This window comes from Capra hircus, chromosome 7, assembly GCF_001704415.2.
Source record: "Capra hircus breed San Clemente chromosome 7, ASM170441v1, whole genome shotgun sequence".
In the NCBI taxonomy this organism is placed as follows: Eukaryota; Metazoa; Chordata; class Mammalia; order Artiodactyla; family Bovidae; genus Capra; species Capra hircus.
This window is the reverse complement of record NC_030814.1, coordinates 100888809-100907116: the sequence shown is the minus strand read 5'-3', so window position 1 is coordinate 100907116 and position 18308 is coordinate 100888809. Positions and strand designations below refer to the sequence as shown.

The window sequence follows — 18308 nt, the reverse complement described above, 5'->3', positions numbered from 1 at the left end:
TCTTTGAGAGCCTGTCATCAATCCCTTCTTAAATTTTTGGACGTCTCCCTCTATTTTCAGATGTTTTCCCTCAGGCTCAACTTTCAGCCTTCCCTCCGACTATTCCCTCCCTCAGTCCAAGGAATCCCCTTCCTCAGCCTGCAGGTCTCCTCTCTTGGTCTGAAGTGTTTCCTCTCCGTCTTCGGGATCCCAACTCTCGGTCTGTGAGGTCCCTCTCATTTTGAGGTGTATCCTTTTCGGTCTTCGGGGTCGCCTCACGGTCTGGGGGAGGTTCCCTCTCGGTCTGAAGTATCTCCCCTCTCGGTTTGAGAGGTCCTCTCTCCCGGGCTGAGATTTCTCCTCCCTCGGTCTGCGAGGCTCCTTCCCTCCGACAGAGCGGTCCCCTATCTCAGGTGTGCAAAATCTCTTATCAGCCCTCACCCTTGGTCTGGGGTGAGGTGTGGGAGGGTGGGTGTGGGGGGGTCTCATCTCTCCGCGGGCCGCGAGCACCTGCTTTTCCCACTCACCGCCCGGCCACCAGCTCGCTTAAGCTCGCTCCCGCTGGTCACGGTTTGGGGCGCGCACGCCGGGCGGCGGCAACGCGTGACCGCGCGCGCAGCGTGCGCGGTGACGTCAGTGCGCTGGCGGCGGCGGCGGCGGCGGCGGCGGCAGCGGCGGCACGGCTGTTTGTTCTGCTCTCCCGCAGCCGAGGAGCCGAAGCGGGGGCTGCGGCGGCGGCGGCTGCCGGCAGTGCCCGCGGCCGAGCTGGGCCTGTGAGCGCGGCGGAGCGGCGGGCGGGCCCCGGCGCCGCGCAGGCAGCCCGAAGAGGAGGGGGCGGCGGCGGGCGGCCGGCGGGGGCGGCGTGCGGCCTAGCGTCTCAGGTGAGGACCGGTGCCCTTCGGGGCAGCAGACGGCGCGGGGCAGCCTGCTGGGGCCCGCGGCGCGGTTCGCGTAACCTGCATTGCGTAATGGGGCTGGTGCGCCAGGAGCTACGCCATCGGCGCGGCGCGGGGGCGGGGAGGCCGGGGCGACGCGGGCCCGGCCTGCGGGCCTCCCGCGTCCCCGCGCCGCTCGCGCCGGGCTAGGGCCGCTTGCGCCGTTGGCGTCAGGGCGGCTCGCGGGCGCCCCGCCGTTGGCGCCACCTCACCCCGGCTCCGGCTGGACGGTCGGGCAGGGGCGCGGGCGGGGGGCGCGGGCGCAGCGGCTGGGCGGGTGGCCGGGGGCGGGCGGGGGGCGGGCCGAGGCGCCCGGCACTTCCTGTCGCCGCCATTTTGTCAAGTGAGGAGGAGGAGGAGGAGGAGGAGGAAGCGGCCGCCGCGGAGTCCGCGGTGCGCCAGGCCCGGGTAAGTCCGGGCCCGGCGTGGTGGTCACGAGCGCCACTGTTCCCGGCCGCGGTCCCCAGGGCGGCCTCGGCCCCGGTGTTCACGTGGGGCGGCCCGACGCGCCCTCCCTCTGGAGCTTTGGTCCTCTGGCCCAGGCCGGGGCAGCGCGCCCCCGCCCTCATTTCCTCACCTTCCGGACTGTCCCCCGGAGCTCTGCAGAGAACGGAGCTGGTCTCCAGGTGGAGGGAGGAGTCTGCCGCCGTACACCTACCCGGAGAGAGGCCGTTGGGGGCAGGAGCCGTGCTCCGAGGGGCGAGCCTGGCTCCCTTTACCCACCCACTCCCGGCCCAGCAGCCCCTCACTGGGTGCTTTGTTTTGCTCGGTCGGTGCTCGCTGGCGTCCTTGCCACCGTCTCGTCTATTTGCAGTATTGTGCGTGGTGGTGGTTTGGGGTGGGGATATGGGGGAGTTGTGATTCAGCGAAATAAAATGACCCTCCCCTCCAAAACGGAAATAGCACAACTTCTCCCGACTGAGATACCCCTAAGGCCCAGGCTTGGATGAAGATGGGAAATCCCACTCTGGTGTAGTGGACTGTACAGATACTTGTGTTCAGGCCTGTGGATGAGTCATGTGCTTTTACTGTGTGGCTGACCTCTCTTTTACTCAGGATCACCCATTTGTATTTTGAAGTGTTATTTTTGTTTACTCATTTAACGTTTTGTGCAACCTGGTCCTGTGTATGGTCTTGGCCCTTGGGTTACTTTTTATATGTGTGCTGGATGCAAGAAGTAACCTCTTGGAGTCTGCGCCTCATGAGAATTAAAGTGCCTTTGCTTACCTTCAAGAGGGTTTTCCCTGCCCGTTGTTTACAAAGACCATCAGAGTACCTCTAAGCCAGTGGCTCTTCGGTGCTGTAATAATGTTTGGGAGATTTCTATGAATGGGGCTGTCAGGTTCCTTAAATTGTTGGTTCTTGGGATTTAGTTCTTGGAGGTTGTAAAGAAAGGAATTCCCAGTAGGATTTATGAGTATGTTACCAGTCTCAAGAAGTTTTTGGATGGCACAGTCTGTTTTATGACCTTGCCAGTCATATTATAAAACATTATTTTTTGTTGAGTTTGGATGGGGTTTATCTTTCCACCAAGGTTTTAGGTAACTAACCTGTTCTCCCCGCGGTCTTCAACCTGGGAAAGATAAAACTTTTCCGTTGATTTCCCTCAACCAAATCGAGAGAAGTGTGATCTGAAACAAATGCATTGCTCCCTGTTACCTGCCATACCCACTTAACCTTAGTAGGAAACAGTATTTAAGGGCTCAAGCTGTGGAGTGAGTCTCTTAAGATGGTTTTAGTTTGTCTTATCTGAGGACGTGAACCCACATGTGTGCATCTTGCTAGAATTCAGCCCCAACCAAATTGCTGAAGATAAGAAATTTTGCCAACAGATGAAAGTTAGAACGCGAAAGTGACTGCATTTTAAGGATGGGTTGGCTGTTTGAAGTGTCTTTAAGGCTACTCTCCCTGGTTGAGAGGGTGATGAGAAAAAATATTACTCAAGAAGTGCAAGAGAATCATTGGCCACTTTGTAAAATTTCCACTAAATTATTGAATTGTTTAATGGAATTTAGACTTTGTTTCCAAAAGTTACCCTTTTGAGCCAGTTGTTGTGATCTTTGAACTAAATTGCACTTTTGCTTTTGGAGGTAGAGGAGATGCACTACTTTCGTGTTACACAATTCAGGTTATTGAATGACTTGAGATTATGAATTTTAGAGGGAGATTGGAGTCTTTATTTAGATTTTCAGTAAAAACCGCTTGGTATCAATGATTTGAAGACCTTGGGCTGCTAAATCTGCTCCGAGAGCCCACTGTCGTTGTCTGTATCAATAGACGTTGTCTGTATCAACGTTTCAAATTCTGATTTTGAATAAAATTGTAGACGCATTTGTCTTTATGTTCCAGGCACATCTGTAAAACTTGGGAAAGGGGGCTTGTCATCGAAAACTGCTGCTGATGTTTAATAAATCTTTGTGATTTTTAGTGTTTAGAAAAGACTGAACATTTGCAAGGTGAGAATTGGGATTCTTTGCTGATGCTGACATTTAATTCATAAGACATGAGTTTGTTAAATAAAATTTCGTTAAATTGTGCTTTAAAAACAAAAAACTGGAGTGTGAGTTCTGTGAGGGCAGGGTTTTGTTTGCCAGTCTTTGCCTATTTTTATTCTTTAGTGTATCCTCAGCACCTTTGAAGAGCAGCCGTAATATTCTTTGAGTGAATAAACTGGAGAGATAATTGAAGAATTTGGCATGCCCATAATAACAAATGCAAATAATTTTTCTTAAATCAATAAAATATTAACAGTGGGTATAATTAGTAGTTACTTTCAGGGAATGTGAATTTTAACTAAGGTAACGTTAAGGTCTCTAATTGTGGTAAACTTATTAATAGTCGAAGCAGCATGGCATGCAGTTGCCTCCATGCAGTGTCTACTGCACATTTCCCACTTTGCAGTTTGAAATGTGGTGAGTGGGTTTGGGTTGTGGTTCAGTCCTGACCTGGGAAAAGTATTTTAAGAGGGAGGTGAAGTGGGTAATGTTGAGTATGGGTAGCATTTCTTAATGTGAATCTCATTTTGTCAGTAAAAATAATTTTTTTAAAAAAAGCATCGAGTCCTGATTTCACGTGATTGACCAGTCTGTTTCATCCATGATTTTTTGAGCTCCTACTATTTATAAAGGAAGACAAAAAGATATTTGCACGATGATTTCTTTATGGCACATATAATTTACCCCCATTTATTGGATATAAATTATGTATATTGTGAGCATTATACTACTGTAAACTCTTGCTGTTTTGCTTTTAGTCATTTTGTAATAGCTTCATTGAGATATAATTCACAAATGATAGTTCTTCAATTTATAGCGTACAATTCAGTGGTTTTTTAGTATATTCAGAATGGTGCAGCCACCACCACAACCAATTTTAGAACATTTTCATCCCTCTAAAAAGAGATCCCTATTAGCAGGCACTCTCCATCCCTTCAATCCATGGCAACTGCTGATGTACTCTGTGTGTCTATAAATTTGCCTATTCTGGATATTTCAGGAATTGTACAGTATATATAACCTTTTGTGTCTGGCTTCTGTTACTTGGTGTAATGGTCTCAGGGTTTTGCATGGTGTAGCAGGAATCAGTACTTCATTTCTTCTATGAGTGAATACTGTTTCCTTCTATGCATATGCCACATTTTATTTCTCTGTTCTTCAGTTGATGGGTATTAGGGTTTCCACTTTATTGAACTATGGTGAATGGTGCTGCTCCAAACATTCACGTACAAATTTTTGTGTGGACGTTTTGTATTAATTTCTGTTGGGTGGATAGCTAGGAGTGGAATTACTAGGTCATGGCACTTAACCATGCTCAATGACTTTTTATTGCAGTGATTTTTCTAGTACTTTCATGGAGGGGGTTAAAAAAGAAAAAATCTTAATGGAATGTGGTGTAGCCATCTAAAAGAAGGGGGAATGGAAGTACAAGGATGTCAGCACGTTGACCTGTGGTACAGTCTGTATGCTTTGATCCCCATTTGATTTCTTAATTTTAATTGTTAGAGAACAGTGCAAAGTGCTGATGAGGCACAGAGAACAGTCTGGAAGGTGCACCCCTGACTTGTCCCATTGCTGTAAAGTGTTTGAAAACACTTAGGGTTGTTTTTTCCCCGAGTCCAAACAGGCTTCAACTGATTAAACTTGATTAAACTGCATCCACGTCTCCCAGTGTAAATCAGGGGATGTATTCCATTCTAAAGAAATAGATGGAGAGTGAGTTCAGTCTCAAAGTTAGGGCAAAGCAGCCATCTGTCCATCTGTCCTGTAATAACACTGGTTGGTCCACATCATCTGCAAAAGAGATTGTAAGGGTTTTTTGTGCTTAACTTTTCAAAAAATATTACACTGTGAACGTTTCCAAAATGCTCTATTTTAAGTGGGTGTCTAAAATTCTATTATGTGAACATACCATAATTCTGCTGTTTTTGGTCATGGTTTTCAAGTTTTCCCCTTTTTTCATATCTAGAAATGAAATTACCAGACCAGAGGGGGTGTGTTTTTGGAAACTTGGTACAATTTAGTTTTCTGGAAAAGTTCTATGACTTTCCTTTTATCCAATCAAATTTTACAGTGTCTTGTTTATAAGGATGAAGCTCTTAACAGTCCCCCAACCCCCAACAAATAGCAATTAGGTAAAACCCAAGTGTGGTCTTTGTGTTCTGTGAAGCTTTCTGAGAAGCAGAAGTGTCTCTGAGATCTTGCTCTTTGACCTTTCTTCTCTCCTGCCCAGAGTTGGCCTTTGCTTCCTGAAATCAGGTCTCAGAATTCCTGACTCTGTGATAGAAGTCCAGTGTAATATGAATGCTCTGGGGAAGGCTTGAACAGCCTCTTGGCATCCAATCCTGTCTCATTTTTGCTGACCTGCTCCAGGGACTGATACTGTTTGAATCCTGGCCCTGTTGCCTGCTGTGTGACCTTCAGCCTGTCACTCAACCTTCCCCAAACTTCTCTTGTCTATCTTTTAGTTAAGGGTTAAGTGAGGTGGTGCTCTCTCAAGGTTATTTGCTGTCATTACCCAGGATGAGGAAAAGAAGTGGGGAGAGGTAGCCAGGTATTAGAAAGGAGAGCAGCTGAAGGTTTGGAAGATGTGCCAGCTGACATGCCTGGACACTGTGTCATCAGGTGATACCAAGACCAGCGAGGCACCTTTCAGATCCCCCTCTGTGCTGTGTCTTCCTTTGAGTGAAGTCTTGAGTAGAGCTCAGTGGGGGAGGTGATTTAAAGTGTGGATTGGATTTTTTAAGTGAGGATTTGTCTTTAGCTGATAATGAGATTAAAAGTGGATGGTAATGGGATTAATGGAAATTCAGCAAGTTCTGGGGGTGCCCACCCTCGGATATTGTTGGGTGCATAGTTTTGGAGAAATGATCCAGCTGGGGAAGGTGGTCCAGTGTATTCTCAGTCCTAAGATGAAACTTAACCATTTCATTAAAACCCAGTTATGTGAACAATGGCAACAGTCGTCCAAAGTTGCTGGTCGAGGAAGTTTTTCCAAAGCACAAGCACAGCATCTTTCTATACCTTCCCTGCCTATTTTGACTCTGAATTAAAGTATGTTGACGTTTGGACATAGTGAAAGGATTCTGGTTTCCAGGAAGGTTTGTATCACAAGTCAGGGACTCCTTGGAAAAGGAGGCAGGCAGTTGTATGGTGGTCCAGGAAAGTGGAGTTCCTGGCTGGGAGGCTAAGTCCCTGCTGATGGACTCTGGGCCTGTTGGCCAGAAGAAAACCAGTCAACGCCAGTCACCTTTACTGGGGGCTGTCAGGATCCAGTTCCATGTGGAATGCGTTGTGTGTGTGTCTGTGTGTGAAACCCAATTGGAGAGTCTGTTTTTTCAGAGATTGATCAGATAGGAGCGTTTAACTGAAAATTAAGAGCACCTAAATGAATATACATTTCTTCTTTTTGATCTGTGACATACTTACAAATAAAGGCTTTTTAAAGGTCATCCTAGGTATAGGTTATTCTGTGATCTGTTCCTTGACAAGTGTTGGCCTGTTCTCAATGTAGGAAGTTTCAGGACTTTGGGCTATGGCTAGCAGAGTTGGGCTTGGGTGGAGCTGTGTACTGAAAAGGGAGAACTGTGGAGTCCTTGTCGGGGGATCAGTCCCAGCCCCACCTCCTTCTGACCTTGACCTCAGCCTCAGGCAAGTTACATAATTTCCCTACACCTCAGTTTCCTTATTGGTAAAACAGGATCTGTATGTTTAAGCATTGACTGGGTAGACAAAAGATGGGGGTGCCTGGCATCTGGGTTGTACTAAGATGGGGAAGGGAAGGGGGTCTCTGACTTGTACTATATTTGTTTGGGGTGGGGGAGAGTGCTGCTTTTGCTCTGCCGAAGGGGTTCAAGAATAGCTGAGCAGGCCTCACTGTGCCTGTGGTCACTTCTCTTGTCTTGGTGTGCACTTAAGGCTGAAACTATTTGTTTCTAGTTGCTGTCATGCCACGAGACACTGGCACATTGTGGAAGTGCCGTCAGGAAGAGGTGTTGGGCTTGGTATTATGCAATTTCTAGAAACAGGAATTCGTAGTTTCTGTGTCTTCGTGTGTGGCTAACATCCCCAGTTGTCATACCCCAGGCAGTAACATATGCATGCCTACAGGCGAGTTGGCCTTTGAGATTATTTTGTGTAAAAGAGAGAGTAAGATAAATTGGGGGATTTTACACTTAAAACATTTCCCAGTATGTTTGAGGAAACATATACTTCGGGTGAGCAAATTCTGAAGGTTGAAACCAGAAGACTGCATGGCGTGCGAACCTGCCAGCGCCCGCTGTGCGCGAGCCGTGCCTCCGCGCACAAGAGGGAGAGAGGAGGGAGCTGGGCGGGACTCTGGATCTGCTGTGTGCCTGCCTCGGACAAGGTGCACCCTTCAGGCCTCAGTTTCTCATATGTTCAGCTGCTCAGTCGTGTCCGACTCTTTGTGACCCCACGGGCTGCAGCACGCCAGGCCTCCCTGTCCCTCACTAACTCCCAGAGCTCACTCAAACTCATGTCCATTGAGTTGGTGATGCCATCCAACCATCTCATCCTCTGTCGTCCCCTTCTCTCGCCTTGAATCTTTCCCAACATCAGGGTCTTTTCAAATGAGTCAGTTCTTTGCATCAGGTGGCCAAAGCATTGGAGTTTCAACTTCAGCATCAGTCCTTCCAATGAATATTCAGGACTGATTTCCTTTAGGATGGACTGGTTGGATCTCCTTGCAGTCCAAGGGACACTCGAGTCTTCTCCAACAGCACAGTTCAAAAGCATCATCAGTTCTTTGGCGCTCAGCTTTATCGTCCCACTCTCACATCCATACATGACTACTGGAAAAACCATAGCTTATATGTAAAATCGATACCTCGTATGTAAAATGAGATAATAGATTTGGGCTCCAGTGAACTTTGACCACAGTCTAGGTTTTAGGAGAAAGTAATTCTTGTTTTGGGTCTTGTTTTTCAAATTCTGGTTTATGAAGTGAATTTAGTAGGTTGCAATCATTGTTGAAGGGGGGAGAAGAAGGAAATGTCAAAGGGTGTTACACATTCAAGGGTATTTCATAAAACCTTTGCTGTGATTCTGTGTATTGTGTACATGGCGATATCTGTTTCCTATTGTGAATCTTTTCAGACTAGTATGAAATAGCCTTGTTTTAGATACCACTCATTGTTAACTGTGGGTACCCTGAATTTTTCTTTTCTTTTTTTGATGGTCATTTTACAATCTATTTCTTTACCATTTGCCCAAAGTGATTGTCCTGGATATGCTTTCTAGTAGCATGTGAACTGCATTGGTCTTTAGTTTCTTTTCTTCCTTGTGCTGTGCTTGCTAGAAACTCTTTGGAGGGTAGAGTGGGATGGGGAAGTTGAGGAGGAAGCATGTGGGGTAGGCCGTCAGCAGATTGCAACAAGCAAAACAGTAAATATGTAAAGAGTATTTTGTGTGTGTGTTGGGGGGCAAGTTATTTTTACTCTTGAGATAGTGTCCTCCCAACTTTTTAATCAAGCAAGATGTTCTTAAGGAAATGGCTATATTGGTTACTTACTTATGGTATCAATAACAAACATGAAACAAAACGGGATTTGTTGAAACAAAATGGAATTTACTGGTTGATGTAGTAAGTCTAGAGTGGACCTCAGGCACAGCTGAAATCAGGGACTCAAATAGGGACATCAGAACTGTTTTTTATCTCTGATATCCTGACTTCAAGGTCGAGTGGTTCTTCCCCAGTAGTGCTCTGATGACAGAAGACATGGGCTTGGATCATTGCCCATCCCTGACCATGTTCAGAGTGGGAATGCCAAGCCACCTCAGTTGAATATAACACATTCATTCATCTCTGCACTCCACTTGCTCACCTCCAGTGGTAACCCCAGCAGCATCTTGCTCCTCATTGTGAGTCATGCTAGATGGGATAATTTTTTTGAACAGTCTGCATTTTATGTTTGAAGTAGAGTGTATCCCCTATTTTGAAGCAGTAAATTTTGGATGGCTGAAGGGAAGTTGATTTTCCATACTTGGTCATAAAAACCAGAATCAGCTGCAATCAGCTTATAACGAGTTACTCAAGAAAAAGGATAAAGTGAAGATAGTTAAGGATGTGGGTATTCCAAATCCTTGGTCCAGAATTAAATGAAAGACATGATTTATACCAGGTTCAGGCACAGAGGAGTTTGCTGTGGGGACTCAGGGAGGAGTCAGGCCAAGTCTCAGTAGTCTCTTGGTGGGGCAAGAAGACTCCAGCCGCTGGTGATAGAGCCTAATTTGATCAGTAAACAGCCCTTAGAAAGCACGGGGCTGAGATATGCTTATAACATGGAAGGAAGTGCAGGGGAAGACTGGGTTAAGAGACCAGGTAGGTAAACATCAGCATATGCATTCATGAATGAAATTGTAATGGAGCCTGTGTCAGTAGACTGAATTCATCTTTGTCCACACAAAAACTACATTTGTAATTTTGCCATTTGTTAAGCTGTTTCTATACTTAAATTCTTGTAAAGTCTGCTACTTGGCATTCCTCTAGTATTACAGAAAGCTTACTCAGATTTCCATAATCAAAAACAAGTGTTAAACATTGCTAGAGTAATCATCTTCCTACAGTTCTGTCTGTTGGATTTATTCAGTTTTTTAAGGGACTCAAAATAATGGAGGATCCAGTGGCCAAGGATAGATCAGCTCTGCTTCTCATTAGAGCATCAGTTCTTAACTTAAGGGGAGGTTGGAGGTCCCTTTGAAAGGGTGACAAAGCTGTGGATCCTTTCTCCAGAAAAATGAGTATGTGTGAACATTGAATAGTTAGGGGTAGAGGCATTTCTTAGAACCCTAGAGCCCATCCAAGAAGCATGTACTAAAATGAATTTCCTGGAGTTTACTTTGAGATTGAGAAATTATTGTTATTAAATGACCCTTCATGATTTCGAAGACTTTTGTTTTTGCGTGTATCCTGCTTTTCCAAACATTTGCAATTTTTATGACCCTAGGAAACAATGTGGAGCCCCCATTTTGGTTTATCTTTGTCGAAAATCCTCCAGAGACTTTCACAGAGCTGTCAGCCTGTGTCAGCTGTGGTGCAGATCTGCCCAGGGGCCTTCTACACGCCTCTTTTTCAGCTTGTTCTCTTTCTTGGGTATGAGGAATGTCTCAAAATGCCAGACGGGGCCTATTGCAGTGGCTGCAGATGAAGGAAGGTTTTTGTTCTAGGGCTCTTCACTGAAGCAACTTCTGCTGTTCATAAAACTGTTTCCAGGATTTGGTGTTGGCTTGGAGCCTTTGCTGCAGAAGGTAATCCAGTGGCCTGCTAGCTAGCCTGATCATTTGGTTGTGCTGGATATGGATAGACTTAGAAAGACTCGTGGCTATGGTCCCTTGTGTGGCTTAGCGCCTCCTCTTAGCTGTGAGACCTTTTTTCCATGCTTGCATTTGAACCTGCAAACTGAGGGAGACAGAGCTTGTGGGATGAGAAAATACCATTCTTCAGTGTGATACGTTTGTGCTTAGGGATTGAAACATGCTGCACAGGTGGTGTGCATGATACCATTCTTCTCTCTTCCAAATCCTTTGTCTGGTAGAAGGAAGGGGAAATTCAGTGTCATTAACTTGAATAATTCATGCTTTATAATTGGGGCAGAGTTGTCAAAGGATGGAAAATAACTATTACTTCTAGGAATATAGTGCATATTGTTTTAAAAATTCAGTGGAGTAAATTTTAAGATCTTAGGGACTTTCTTCAGTGATTTGTGAATGGGCAGCATCCTGTCTAGCAGATAGGGAGGTGCTCCCACGGAGCTGTACAGAGGAAAGACAGAGAGTGTGGTTGGGGAAACTAGGCCGTCAAAAAACAGATTGCTTGTGGCAAGGTCATTTTCTTTTTAGGGATGGCAGGGGTCTGTCAGGCAGATTACCTCACTAGTGCTGACCAGGTGATTCATTTCTGGGAGAGCAGAAATGAATTAAGCTGTGGTTTGTTGACATGGGGCTCATTTTGAGCCTGTTGTCCTATTTTTAGCAATATCAAAACCTCTTTGCTGCTAAGTCACTTCAGTTGTGTCTGACTCTGTGTGACCCCATAGATGGCAGCCCACCAGGCTCCCCCGTCCCTGGGATTCTCCAGGCAAGAACACTTGAGTGGGTTGCCATTTCCTTCTCCAATGCATGAAAGTGAAAAGGAAGTTGCTCAGTCGTGTCCGACTCTTCACGACCCCATGGACTGCAGCCTACCAGGCTCCTCCGTCCATGGGATTTTCCAGGCAAGAGTACTGGAGTTGGGGTGCCATCGCCTTCTCCACAAAACCTCTTTACTCTCCCCTAATCTCTAAAGTTTGAATTAAATTTATATGTGCTAATGGATATTTCCCCCATTCATTTTCTGTTGGTCTTTGGCTGTAATGAATTCCTTTGCTCTGCCCAGTTGAGTTACATGTGTAGGTTGTTTTCATTCATAATCTTCATTTAAAGTTATTTAGCTCTGAAGTGCTTTCAGTTATATTAAAAAAAAAAAAAAAACGACTAAGTAGTGAAGTTTGCATATTTGTGTCTTCATTTTGCTTTTGATTCCAGGAAACTATTGGGCTCACAGACTAGTTGTCTGGAAATAACACCACCTTCATGTTCATCTGTTTCAAGATAATAGCTCATATATATTTGTAATCCCAGGAGTGCAGTTTTGAATTCTTAACATTGGAGCTGATAGCCTGCTCTTAGCTTGCCTGTCCTCAGTGTCATTTCTCAGGACACCTGTGGGCCTCTGCTCTGGGAGCTCATCTGAACACCCTTCCCTTACACTTGTGAGAGCTGGGTACTTCTTTGGCCTATGGCTCTTTAAACACCCCCGCCCCCGAATTGTTCACCTTGAGACAGTTGCTAATCTTTGATCATTGACTCTTTGTGAAAAGGGCTTTTAGCAAGTAGTTGCCTATGAACAGATTTTCCTTCAAAGGGTAGAAATAGCTTTTCTGAATAGATCTTTGTTTCTTGTTTAGTTACCAACTCGTGTCCAACTCTTGTGACCCAATAGACTGTAGCCCGCCAGGCTCCTCTCTCTGTCATGGCGTTTTCCAGGCAGAAATACTGGAGTGGGTTGCCTTTTTTTTGGTTTCTTCAGTTCAGTCTTGTGTGACTCTTGGCGACCCCATGGACTGCAGCGTGTCAGGCTTCCTTGTCCATCACCAACTCTCGGATCTCACTCAAACTCATGTCCATCGAGTCAGTGATGCCATCCACCCATCTCATCCTCTGTCGGCCCCTTCTCCTTCTGCCTTCATTCTTTCCCAGCATCAGGGTCTTTTCTAGCGAGTCCGTTCTTTGCATTAGGTGGCCAAAGTATTGGAGTTTCAACCTCATCATCAGTCCTTTCAGTGAATAGTCAGGACTAGTTTCCTTTAGAATACAGTGGTTGGATCTTCTTGCAGTGCAAGCGACTCTCAAGAGTCTTTTCCAATACCACAGTTCAGAAGCATCAGTTCTTTGGCGCTCAGCTTTCATCATAGTCCAACTTTCACATCCATACATGACCATTGGAAAAACCATAGCGTAGCTTTGACTGGACGGACCTTTGTTGGCAAAGTAATGTCTCTGCTTTTTAAAATGCTGTCTAGGTTGATCATAGCTTTCCTTCCAAGGAGCAAGCGTCTTTTAATTTTTGGCTGCAGTCTGTTTCTTAAACTGCTGGCGTATTCTGAAGTGGTAGGTTTGAACAGAACTCATTCTGCTTGCTGTCTGAGTCAGCCTTCATGCATGGAACTGCAGTGTGAATCACTTCCCTTTCTCCACTATATTCCCCTGCACAGATGGAGCTTGTGCATCCGTTTATGGTCACTCCATTTTAGTGAATATTTGAGTGATTACTGTGTGCCAGGTGTACTGTATGTTGAATTTCTAAGACCGTCTGTATTCTTAAAGTCCTCTGAAGATAGGTACTGGTATCATTTCTATCTTACGGATAAGAAATTTGACGTCCAGAGAGCTCAGTCACTTGGACAGGGTTGCTGTTAAGTGTCAAGGCCTGGCTCTAGAGCCCAAGTGTTCATGACTAGGGAGGAAGGAATGTAATGCATGCAGATGGTTGGAATGGTACCTAATAGCATAAGGTAGATCTTGGAAGTACTCTCTGAGAGGTACAGGCCAGGCAGTCCTGGAAGGAAGAGTCCGTCCAGCTGTGAACATTGGAAAATAACTGATGTTTAGGCTGCTCTGTCAGTGAGGATAGCTGAGGCTTGGATGGAGACCTGGATAGTGCTGCAAGCAAACGAGACAGTCTGCATGGCAGAGAATTATCAGAGGAGGGTCTTTGCTGTAACTGGACAGATGTTTTCATCCAGAATTCTGTGCCACTCTCCTGAAGAGTCTTATGAGGAAATTCAAACAAGTGGAATTAAGCTGCACCCTGAAAAGGTTTCCACCAGTGCTTTGATTTGGTTTCACCTCCATTTTCCCCTTGATACTCCAGTGGAAGTATGAGTACAGAAGAGGAATTTTGGGGGAGTAGTAAGCTGGAGTGTCACCTTTAGCCCAGGCACTCCATCCAGGCTTGTTAAATTGGTGTGAGCTGGATGATCTCTTATGATTACTGTGAGCTGCACAGTCTCTGAGCTCTGCTTTTTGCAGGGTGAAATTGAATTCCAGCTCTCGGGTGCTTATTTCCCACTTAGGCACTCTTATTTACAAGGAGTTTCCTGCTGGAAGCAAACTTGCCGACTTGGATGATTCCTTCATCGTGTGTGCATGGAACTTCCTGCGTAATCAGGTACTGGGTTCAGTATTCTGTATGTGCAGTGAGGATTCAGTGATGAGTAAAAGTGTCTCCTATGTTTGTATGCCATTACATTTAAAATGTGATTGGGGCTTGAGGGAGTGAGACAGGTGTTTCAGAGATCTTACTCTCTTTGGTGGTGAGCAGCAACCCAGTGTTAGAACGATGGTAATTCATTTAACAAGTGTGCCTTGAAGAAATAGATGTTTCATTTTACTTTTAAAACTGTTCTTTCAGTTTGTAAAATGACAAATGATATTAAATAAAGGTTTGGCTTTGAGTATCTGAGAAAAAAATATCCGGTCAAGAGAAAATAGTAGATGTTAAACAAATTCCCTGCAAAACTTGACTAGTAAGCTAGTTAGAAAGTACTGGGTTGGCCAAAAGGTTCATTTGCTTTTTTCCATAAGATAGCCGTAGCAGTGGTTAGCTGTCTTTAATGTCATCCGAAACAACTTTTGTTAGATTGTATGGTGACGCTGGTCATATCAGCATGCATTAAAAAAAAAAAATTTAATGAAATTGGTTAATTTTTGTGTAGTCATCTTAATATTGAAGATGAAATAAAAAGCAGCATTTTCAGCATATTATGCTTTATTGTTTCAAGAAAGGCAGAAATGGAACTGAAAAGCAAAAAGATTTGTGCAGTGTATGGAGAAGGTGCTGTGACTGACTGACTGTGTCAAAAGTGTTTTTCGAAGCTTTGTGATGGAAGTTTCTCACTGCATGGTGCACCATAGTTGGGTAGAGCAGTTGAAGTTGCTGGCAATCAAATTGAAACATTAGTGGAGAATAACAATCAGCGTTGCACCACGTGGGAAATAGCTCATATACTCAAAATATCCAAATCAAGCGTTGAAAATCTTTTGTACCATTTTGGTTATGTTGATCACTTTGATGTTTGGGTTCCACATAACTGAAGCAGAAAAAAAACTTTCCTGACAGTATTTCCGCCTACAGTTTCTCTACTGAAATGTAACAAAAATGTTGTTTTTCAAAACAAATTGTGATAGACGATGAAAAGTGGATGCTGTACAGTAATGTGAAATGAAAGATTGTGGAGCAAACGAAATGAACCAACAACCACACCAAAGTTCGGTGATGTGTCTATGGTCCTTCTGGAAAATCAAACAATTATTTCTAACCAGTACTGCTCCCAGTTAGACTAGCTGAAGGCAGCACTTGATGAAAAGCATCTGGAATTAATCAACAGAAAATGCATAATCTTCCATCAGGATAATGCAAGACCACATGTTTCTTTGGTGATTAGGCAAAAATTGTTACAGCTTGTCTGGGAAGTTCTGATTTGTCTGCTTTGCTCACCACACATTGGACCTTTGGATGTTCATTTATTTTGGTCCTTCTAAATTCTCTTAATGGAAAAAAATTAAATTCCCTGGTTGACTGTAAAAGGCACCTGAAACAGTTCTTTGCTCAAAAAAGGTAAGTTTTGGGAAGATGGAATTACACAGTTGCCTGAAAGGTGGCAAAAGGTAGTAGAACAAAATGGCGAATACATTGTTCAATAAAGTTCTTGGTGAAAATGGATAATGTCTTTTAGTTTTACTTTAAAAACCGAAGGAACTTTTTTCCCAACTCAGTACATTATCAAAATACAATAGATTTATTGCTGCATAATTCTGTTGCTCTAAAACTCTAAAATTGCATATAGGATAAAATTGAAATTCCCATCCTGTTGTACTGTGAGCTCCTGGCTTTTGTCCCAAGACCATTGCCCAATTCCATGGCTTGATTCTTTGCTGCTTATGTACTCCCTCCATATTTTAGGGTCCAGTTTGGAGCATTCTTATTTTACAGTGATCTGCCCAGTTTCTAGGGTTTCCCTTGTGGCTCAGCTGGTAAAGAATCCACCTACAATACGGGAGACCTGGGTTCCATCCCTGGGTTGGGAGGATCTCCTGGAGAAGGGAAAGGCAATCCACTCAAAGCGGTGCTCTCCAGTGGAACTTTATACAGTCATAGAAACATTTGTTTTCTGGGTTATTTAGTGTGTTAATACTACACTAATGTGGCACATAAGGCCTTGAAAGTGGCTGGAAGACTACCAATTGTGCTCGGTTTGACAGATGTTAGAGAAGCTGGACTCATTTTAGTCCCATGGTGCTTTCAGGTATCTATGTTAACATTGGCCTGTGGGCAGGTGGATGTGCAGTTCTAGAATTCCGGGGAGGGTTTGCCAGACTTGGAGGTTTTGGGCAATTGTCAGGAAGGTGAGAGAAGTCTCCCTGGGGCTGTGGGGGGTGGAAATGAAGGACCTGGGGCCAGCATTTAGATGAGAAGATAGTGGGGACTGAATCCTGATTGATGGATAGGCAGATTTCTCCTCTGTTCCTCTCCCCCACCCCTAGGAGGTTGGAAGAGGAATCCCAGAAAGGGCCTGGACTTGAGAGCCAAGCCTGTGCAGGATGAGCACTCAGAGAATTAGCCCTCATCAGGGTGAGGTCTTTGTCTTTGGAAACTATTCATCCTGGAGTTACCTGGAAAAGATCATATTCTCTAGTCTCTGCCTGTCTTTATAGCCTAGAAAATCCCCCATCCCTCTTTGGAATTTGCTTTACCTGTCATCTTCCCTTCCACTCTCATTTTCGTGACCTTTCGGGGCAGGGCTGGGTCATTTGGCCCCATTTCCTGTGTGTGGAGAATGTGAACTAAGGTTCAAGCAGAGACTGAAGACGGAGCTGTGACTCCAGAAGGTGCTGGTGGTGGGTCCACCTGGAGTGAATCCACTGAGCAAGGTGGGCAGGAACCCACCCACTGAGCTGTTGCTAGCGGGCTGCCTTTGGTTTTACATGTTTCGTAGTTTACAGCTTGTGAAACGTCAATATTTTCAGAGTTAATAGTGTTTATCGAGCACTTTCTGTTGCATCTTGTTTGGCTCTTACACAAGCCTTGTAAGGGCCGTATTTCCATTTTAGAGTTGAGGAAGCTGCAGTGACGCCATCTACCTATTTTTTCTGGTCAAAAATGCATAAGACAATTTTGCCATTTTAACGTTTGTAAGTGTATGATAGTGTTAACTATGTGTACATTGTTATGCAATAGATCCTGAGAACTTTTTCATCTTGCAAAACTGAAACTATAGCCACTGAAAACTCTCCCCTTTCCTCTCTGCCTAGCCACTGGCAACTACATTCTACTTTCTGTTTTTAATAAGAGTTTGACTGTTTCAGATACATCATACAGTGGAGTTATGCAGTATTTGGCTTTTTATGACTGATTTGTTTCATTGAGCATAATGTCATACAGGTTCATCCGTGTTGTCATAAATGCCAGCATTTATTTCCTTATTATTTCCTTACTTTTTAAAAGGCTGATTACTAGTCCACTGTATATACACATACCCCATTTTCTTTATCCATCCAGTTGTTTGTTGATGGACATTTAAATTGCTTTCATCTCTTGGCTATTTTAAATATTTATTTATCTGATGGGTCTTTGTTGCATCATGTGGGATCTTCATTGCGGCTGGTGGGCTCCATAATTGAGGCTGGTGGGCTCCATAATTGAGGCATGCGGTCTCTGGCTGGTTGCAGTGCATGGGTTTAGTTCCCCTTCCAGGGATCCAGCCTATGTCCCCTGCATTGCAAGGTGTATTCTTAACCACTAGACCACCAGGGAAGTCCTTGCAATTTTGAAAATAAGTTAGAACTTGAAACAAGCTTGCAGAGGACTAAACTTCTCATGTTCTAATTTTGCTGTGAAACTGATTTGTGGTTGGGGGATTTTTATCAGGCAGCTATGAAAAATGGTCAAAAGGTATAGGAGATGGTTCAAGCGGTGGCACTGTGGTATTCAGCCAGCTGTCTTTCAGGATATCCTAAAAGAAGCGACTGGTTAAAATTGAAATGGATCCCACCCTATCTTGGTTTCTCAGGGTCTGTCAGTTACCCCACAGCCCTGGCTTCTCAACCCCTAAAGTACCAAGACAGCCTTTTCCACAGCAATTGGTTTGACTGATGTCTTTTTCTTTGAATTGTGGTATAGTTGATACACATTATTATATGTTTCAGGTGTACAACATAATTCACTTTCAAACAGTTATATTCCATTTATAGTTATTATAAAATATTGGCTATATTTTCCGTGACTTGTATCTTGATTTCAACCAGTCGAACCCTAAAAAGACTCACAGAATTATTGTAA

At 44.6% G+C, this 18308-nt stretch overlaps 1 protein-coding gene across 1 annotated transcript in view; it reads left to right on the top strand.

Moving 5' to 3' along the window:
* The window catches only part of BRD4 (bromodomain containing 4), an 86378-nt gene continuing 69308 nt past the window's right edge, over positions 1239-18308 (top strand). The window contains 1 exon segment of the mRNA XM_018051299.1: positions 1239-1322. The gene's annotated coding sequence lies outside the window, so the exon portion shown is untranslated.